Source organism: Armigeres subalbatus, chromosome 2 (genome assembly GCF_024139115.2).
Source record: "Armigeres subalbatus isolate Guangzhou_Male chromosome 2, GZ_Asu_2, whole genome shotgun sequence".
NCBI classification, from domain to species: Eukaryota; Metazoa; Arthropoda; class Insecta; order Diptera; family Culicidae; genus Armigeres; species Armigeres subalbatus.
The window spans coordinates 198,390,975-198,399,035 of record NC_085140.1 but is presented as its reverse complement, the minus strand read 5'-3'; positions in this window follow the sequence as shown (position 1 = coordinate 198,399,035).

Here is an 8,061-nt window from a genome sequence, read left to right as displayed (position 1 = left end):
AGGAGGTCCCACAAACACTTTCGGAAGACTTCTCACAAGCAAGTCCTGAATTAATTTTTGCAGAAGTTCATGGAGGAATTTCTGGATGAATATCTGAAGGAATTCCCGGAAAAATACCAGGAGAAATTATTGCAGAAATTCCCAGATGAAATGCTGAAGAAATTCATGGATGAATTTCCGGGGATAGTTCTGAAGAAATACTTGGAAGAACTCTTGAAAGATATCTTGGAGGAACTCTCAAATTAATATCCAAATGAAATTGTGGAGTGAATATCTAGTGAAGTCCGGAAAGCATTCCAGGACAATTCCGCGGAAAAATTTCGGGAGAAATTGCTGAAAGAATTCCTGGAGAAGTACCTGAAGCAATTCCCGGGAAGAATTTCCGAGGAAATATATGGACGAATTCCTAGATAAATTTCTAAACAAATTTTTAGATGAATTCTTGAAGGATATTCTGAAGTAATAGCTGAAAGAATTCCAGAATGAAATCCTAGGGGATTTCGCTATTAAATTTATGGAGGTATTACCGGAAAAACCCCTGAAAGTTATCCTGGAGGAATTAAAGGAAGAGTTCCTGGAGGAATGCCCGGAAAAGTTCCTAGAAGAATTTCCGAAGGAATTTCTTATAGATTTATAAGTGAAATTGTGGAGCGAAATCGGAGGATTTCCGTCATAAATTTCTGAAGAAACTTCTAGCGGAATTTTGGAAGGAAATTCCGTTTGTATTCTTGAAGGAACTCTCGAATGTATTCCTAAAGGAAATGCAGGGAGTTTTTTCTGGAAAAATAGCCAAAGAAATGTCTAGAAGGAAAAATTGGAGAAGAAAAGAAATCTTCAAGGAATTTCCTCATGAATTTCCTAAAAAACAAATTTAGTGAGGGGTTTCTAGATAGGGAGAAATTACAATTACATGAGAAAGATTTTTGAACGATTTTCAGAGGAATTTGTGGATTACTTTCCGGAGGAATTTAGAAGTCCCCAGGGGAGCTTCTAGAAGGATTTCAAGGACAATTCTTGAGCCCAAAACTTTTCGAGTTATTTTGCCCCAACCTGACTACTCTGGCTACGCCCTTGTATCATTCCCATCATTGCTTTGTAAAATCATGAAGTTTGAGGTGTCGCATGACCTATTTTGACTCAGTTTTGAAAATGGCCATCCCGTTGGTCCCCGGATTGGGACCGATGTGGCCGGATTGAATCCAAGTGGGCCAGGAACCCCAAAAATATCATTCCCATCATTGCTTTGTAAAATCATGAAGTTTGAGGTGTCGCACGACCTATTTTGGATCAATTTAGAAAATGGCCATTCCGTTGGTCCTCCGGATTGTGGCCGGAATGGATCCGAGTGGGCCAGGAACCCCAAAAATATCATTCCCATCATTGCTTTGTAAAACCATGAAGTTTGAGGTGTCGCACGACCTATTTTGAATCAATTTAGAAAATGGCCATTCCGTTGGTTCCCGGATTGGGACCGATGTGGCCGGATTGTATCCGAGTAGGCCAGGAACCCCTAAAATATCATTCCCATCAATGCCGGAATGGATCCGAGTGGGTCAGGAACCCTAAAAATATCATTCCCATCATTGCTTTGTGAAATCACGAAGTTTGAGGTGTCGCACGACCTATTTTGGATCAAGGTAGAAAATGGCCATTCCGTAGGTCCCCGGATTGTGACCGATGTGACCAGATTGAGTCTGAGTGGGTCAGGAACCTCAAAAATATCTTCCTCATCATTGCTTTGTGAAATCATGAAGGTTGAGGTGTCGCACGACCTGTTTTGACTCAGTTTTGAAAATGGCCATTCCGTAGGTCCCCGTATTGTGACCGATGTGACCAGATTGAGTCTGAGTGGGTCAGGAACCTCAAAAATATCTTCCTCATCATTGCTTTGTGAAATCATGAAGGTTGAGGTGTCGCACGACCTGTTTTGACTCGGTTTTGAAAATGGCCATTCCGTTGGTCCCCGAATTGGGACCGATGTGGCCGGATTGAATCCGAGTGGGCCAGGAACCCCAAAAATATCATTCCCATTATTGCTTTGTAAAATCATGAAGTTTGAGGTGTCGCACGACCTATTTTGAATCAATTTAGAAAATGGCCATTCCGTTGGTCCTCCGGATTGTGGCCGGAATGGATCCGAGAGGGCCAGGAACCCTAAAAATATTATTCCCATCATTGCTTTGTAAAATCATGAAGTTTGAGGTGTCGCACGACCTATTTTGAATCAATTTAGAAAATGGCCATTCCGTTGGTTCCCGGATTGTGACCGATGTGGCCGGATTGAATCCGAGTGGGCCAGGAACCCCAAAAATATCATTCCCATCATTGCTTTGTAAAATCATGAAGTTTGAGGTGTCGCACGACCTATTTTGAATCAATTTAGAAAATGGCCATTCCGTAGGTCCCCGGATTGTGACCGATGTGACCAGATTGAGTCTGAGTGGGTCAGGAACCTCCAAAATATCTTCCTCATCATTGCTTTGTGAAATCATGAAGCTTGAGGTGTCGCACGACCTGTTTTGACTCAGTTTTGAAAATTGCCATTCCGTTGGTCCCCGGATTGGGACCGATGTGGCCGGATTGAATCCGAGTGGGCCAGGAACCCCAAAAATATCATTCCCATCATTGCTTTGTAAAATCATGAAGTTTGTGGTGTCGCACGACCTATTTTGAATCAATTTAGAAAATGGCCATTCCGTTGGTCCTCCGGATTGTGGCTGGAATGGATCCGAGTGGGCCAGGAACCCTTAAAATATCATTCCCATCATTGCTTTGTAAAATCATGAAGTTTGAGGTGTCGCACGACCTATTTTGAATCAATTTAGAAAATGGCCATTCCGTTGGTTCCCGGATTGTGACCGATGTGGCCGGATTGAATCCGAGTGGGCCAGGAACCCCAAAAATATCATTCCCATCATTGCTTTGTAAAATCATGAAGTTTGAGGTGTCGCACGACCTATTTTGGATCAATTTAGAAAATGGCCATTCCGTAGGTCCTCCGGATTGTGGCCGGAATGGATCCGAGTGGGCCAGGAACCCTAAAAATATTTTACCCATCATTGCTTTGTAAAATCATGAAGTTTGAGGTGTCGCATGGCCTATTTTGAATCAATTTTCAAAATGGCCATTCCGTTGGTCCCCGGATTGGGACCGATGTGGCCGGATTGAATCCGAGTGGGCCAGGAGCCCCAAAAATATCATTCGCATCATTGCTTTGTGAAATCATGAAGTTTGAGGTGTCGCACGACCTGTTTTGCCTTAAAATTGTAAATGACCACATATTCCGGGGACAACTGACCCCAACGGAATCTGGAATAATTCTGGAATTCAGACTTCAACTAAAATCGTTTTTTACCGTTATCACGTATTTCTTGACGCTTTCGATAAACCGCGTGAAAAAGCTATGGAGAAAATCTACGTAAAAATAGTTGTGTTAAATAAATAAAACGTACAAGAGATGACCCAAGTGCATTTAAGTAAAACACATGGAAACATCGAATCAAGTTATCATCGAATCCTTCATAAGCATTAAATTATTTAGCTCAAAATTGGATCTGTGGCATAAAACAAAACATATCGTATCGGCATAATGTTTAAATCGGTTGCAACTGCTCAATAAATAATATTGCTCTTTATATTTAGTCATTGAGCACAATTTACTTATTGATAAATTAACTGCCAATTCATGCCCTGAAGGATGCCTTTCCAACAGGCAACATGCTACACGCAGATGAAATTATCTCTTATTCTCTCTGATTACTCACATTTGCCATGCGCTGAAGATTGTCTCTCCAGCGGGCGGGATACTAAACACGAAGACACCTATCTCTTATTCTCTCTGTTTACATTTCGTTTGACAGAACATACTCGATTGAGCTAGTACAGTACCATTCGAAATCTTGTACTGCGACTGAATGAAGTCGAACGAAATACATAATCCAGCTTTCCACGCTCGGTAATGGCGGCTTGTCGGTGTGTAAAAATCAATCAGTCACTGTACTTTTTGACACTAGCTGGAGGAAAACTCACTGACGAAAAGGCCTTTTTTCCCTTCCCCTCACCCAGGAACGCCAGCGAGCTTTCCTCCAGCTAGTGTCAAACAGTACAGTGACCGATTGATTTTTACACAGCAGCAAGCCGCCATTACCGAGCGTGGAAAGCTGGATACCGCATTTTTTTCGAAACGAATGCAAAAACGTACGAATCGAGTGATTCGATTCGAGATGCGCAATGTCACCCCTGGTGTTTCTTTAGTACCAGATAGAGAGAGTTCCACACTTCAGCATGCTAAGCGTGGTATATCGGCAATTACCTTTTGTGGGCATGGGTCACCTCGAAAAAAGAAAAAGAAATAAATAAGCCTACTAAGCTACTGAAAACTGGTTTATTTTTTATCTAATTAGGATTAATTAGCAGTATTAGAGGTATGATCGTTGTAGACTGCAGTGGTCGAATTAAGAGGAAAAATGAGAAAATGTTTTCGAATAAAATATAGGGGAAATGTTCCGATCTCTATCTCACTGTACATATATCCATCTCATCGCTAAACAAAGAAATACGGAACCAAATTCGTCGCTTCTTTTTGTCAACATGCGTGCTCACTGCTGAAAAAAATCACAAAAATAATAAACAAACCAAATTCCTTTTCATCGCTTTGTTTTTGATGGGATTGAAATAGGAGCTATGAGATGAAGTGACGAACCGTTCCCCTACCAAACTTTTTTTGAATCCCATTTCTCAATTATCAAAATATTGTCAACATTTTTCGGTCGTTTATAGCAAAAAATGATATTCATGATACGAAAATAATATTCATGATACGATGTTGAGAATAATTCTGTAATTCTGAATGGCAATGCTTTGTGTAGTCATAAAAGTCATCTAGCAACATTGTTCCATGCATGAGCACAAAACATTTTTTTTATCTCAATGCAACCGTTAAAAGGCGTAAGATTGCTGTGCCTCTAGTTATTGATTTCCATCGTTATTTGTCCCTGCGGGTTCAGCTAACATCTTCATTTGTTTATGATTTTCGATAAGTTCTCCCTTGCGGCCAGTGCTGATGTACGATGGTCGATTCTCGGTGAATGCAGCATTCAGGGCTCGTATGCATGCATGTGCGCGATTTGTATCATAAGTCTTTGCTGCAGCAGCACTTTTCATCGTAACAATAAGTAAAAATTCATAAAGTCTGGCGCCTCCACTCGAGTAGATTTATGGATTTCTTTCTGGCGGCGATAATCTTTTACAGTTTTTTTCGTCATAAATCGTGCATGTTCCTTTGTTGTATACATTAGGGTGATGATGAATATGAATATTATTTCTCGCAAAAAAGCGTTCCTTAATTCGTGAACCAGCAAAAATACACCATGATTTAGGTCATGGATTTGACACTTTGTTTCAACATCATGTTGAAAACTAATTATCGAAGATTTACTTACACTACTGCTAGTTCCTTTAAACACAACTTGCAGATTGGTTATATAAAAAGCCTTCACAACCCAAGTTCTGTAAGGTAATTATTTTCATTGTATTAATCGTAATTTCATTTTTCCAATAAATACTTTGCATTGTCACCCTATCAAATGTCTTTTCGCAATGGCAGGAATGAACCAAAATGTGAACAATCGCTTTCCAGTGCACTGCTGCAGTGGAGGGCAGAGCGCGAAAATGGTTTATTAATTTATCACTTTTTATGGCGTTCCTGAATTCGAATCAGATTCAATCTTTTTGCCGCAGGTGCGAAAGTTCTGCACAGCTCATTCATACACTCCGCGCAACGAAGATAAAAGTCAACGTCTGCGCGTGGAAATGCTTGTAATTTTGATAAGACCATAAATCCCACACCATGTTCAACATGAACTACAAATCGACGCTGGAAAGTGCCTAAAAGATGTGCAATAAAAACAAATTAATTGATTCTATTTAGCCATACGCGAGTATCGTATGCAAAATGGCCATCATAAATTTGCCAAAAACAAGATAAACATTTTACACACCATGCATACACAGGAATTAACACTAATTTATACGTGGCGGAAATGAGTGAGAAGAAACATCATCGCGGTGTCGTCGGCAGGCCCATTAACGACGTCCGAGAGCGAAGGAGACATTCGGTCAAGGCGATATACGAAGAACTTTTCTTTCGGGCCGCCGCAAGCGAAGAATCTTCATTTGAATAATTATTTAAACAAGCCAATTTGCTTGCACGATTTTGGTCACCAACGAGCACTCAAGCACACGCGGCCGCCGCCGGATACATTTATGTAGGGGGGGACCAATCTGATGCGTTGGTTTGAGTTTGACCACGGCCAAGATGGGCCTTTTCATTGGCGATGCGGCGGTGTGAAATGACAAATAATATTAATTAGGATTAAGGAACGTGGCTATTTGGATATTTATCACCCGTACTTATCATTAAAACGACTCATTTGCATGATTCTCACGTCGGGCGGCCTATCGCAGCAGCAGATAGGAGTTGTTGATGGAACGTTGATCGGAATGGATGGATACATACCCGTGTGGGAGATATTCAGTTCACCAGACATCAAACGAGTATTTTTGTGGTGGAAAATGAGTTTATGAATTTATTTGCACGTTACAGATGTGAAACAGGTTTCAATTATTACTGAATGCATATATCAAATGTTTGAAATCGTTTTCATGATTGTAATGTATTCGATAAGTTTTATTTATAGAATTATAAAATAAAAAGCATTGAAAGCGAACTGAAGATAGATATAATTAGTTGAATCACAATGTGTGAACGAAAACAATGGAGATAGTTTATTTATTTATCATCAGACTAAGGCCGGAGTGGCCTGTGCTGCACATAAAAGACTTCTCCATTCAGCTCGGTTCATGGCTGCACTTCGCCAACCACGCAGTCTGCGGAGGGTCCGCAAGTCGTCCTCCACCTGATCGATCCACCTTGCCCGCTGTGCACCTCGTCTTCTTGTTCCCGTCGGATCGTTGTCGAGAACCATTTTCACCGGATTACTGTCCGACATTCTGGCTACGTGCCCGGCCCACCGCAGTCTTCCGATTTTCGCGGTGTAAACGATGGATGGTTCTCCCAACAGCTGATGCAACTCGTGGTTCATTCGCCTCCTCCACGTACCGTCCGCCATCTGCAACCCACCATAGATGGTACGCAACACTTTCCTTTCGAAAACTCCCAGTACGCGTTGGTCCTCCACGAGCATCGTCCAGGTCTCGTGTCCGTAGAGAACTACCGGTCTTATAAGCGTTTTGTAGATAGTCAGTTTGGTACGGCGGCGAACTCTATTCGATCGGAGCGTCTTGCGGAGTCCAAAGTACGTACGATTTCCAGCCACTATGCGTCTCCGAATTTCTCTGCTGGTATCGTTATCGGCGGTCACCAGTGAGCCCAAGTACACGAATTCTTCAACCACCTCGATTTCGTCACCACCGATAGAAACTCGTGGTGGGTGGCTCTGATTGACCTCTCTTGAGCCTCTTCCTATCATGTACTTCGTCTTCGACGTGTTGATGACTAGTCCAATCCGTTTAGCTTCGCTTTTCAGTCTGATGTAGGCTTCCTCCATCCTCTCAAAGTTACGTGCCATGATATCAATGTCGTCGGCGAAACCAAATAACTGGACGGACTTCGTGAAAATCGTACCACTCGTGTCAATCCCTGCCCTTCGTATTACTCCCTCCAAAGCGATGTTGAATAGCAGACACGAAAGACCATCACCTTGCCGTAACCCTCTACGGGTTTCGAAGGGACTCGAGAATGCCCCTGAAACTCGAACTACGCACATCACCCGATCCATCGTCGCCTTGATCAACCGTATCAGTTTATCCGGAAATCCGTTTTCGTAGTTTCGAGATAGTTCTAATTGTTAATATGCAGCGAGAAAAAAGAATGTAATCTGTGATCCAATTGGAAACGTTGGATTGGAGCAGAGGTATAAATACAATAAGCTTAAAAAAATTAGGATCGCGACAGTTCGGGGCCCTCCTTAGCCGTGCGGTAAGACGCGCGGCTACAAAGCAAGACCATGCTGAGGGTGGCTGGGTTCGATTCCCGGTGCC